Here is a 455-nt window from a genome sequence, read left to right on the forward strand (position 1 = left end):
TTTTATTGCCATATAGTTGTTCATAATAGTCTCTTATAATCCTTTGTATTTCTGCATTGTCTGTTGTAACCTCTCCTTTTTCATCTTTAATTTTGTTGATTTGATTCTTCTCTCTATTTTCTTGATGAGTCTGGCTAAGTGTTTGTCAGTTTTCTTTATCTTCCCAGAGAACCAGCTTTTAGTTTTATTAATCTTTACTATTCCTTCATTTCTTTTTCATTTATTTCTGCTCAGATCTTTATGATTTCTTTCCTTCTACTAATCTTGGGGTTTTTTTCTTCTTCTTTTTCCAGATGCTTTAGGTGTAAAGTTAGGTTGTCTATTCAATGTTTTTCTTGTTTCTTGAGGTAGGGTTGTATTGCTATTAACTTCCCTCTTAGAGCTGCTTTTGGTGCTTCTCATAGGTTTTGATTTGTTGTGTTTTCATTGTCATTTGTTTCTAGAAATTTTTTGAT

Source organism: Bison bison, unplaced genomic scaffold (genome assembly GCF_000754665.1).
Source record: "Bison bison bison isolate TAMUID 2011002044 unplaced genomic scaffold, Bison_UMD1.0 scf7180017863957, whole genome shotgun sequence".
NCBI classification, from domain to species: domain Eukaryota; kingdom Metazoa; phylum Chordata; class Mammalia; order Artiodactyla; family Bovidae; genus Bison; species Bison bison.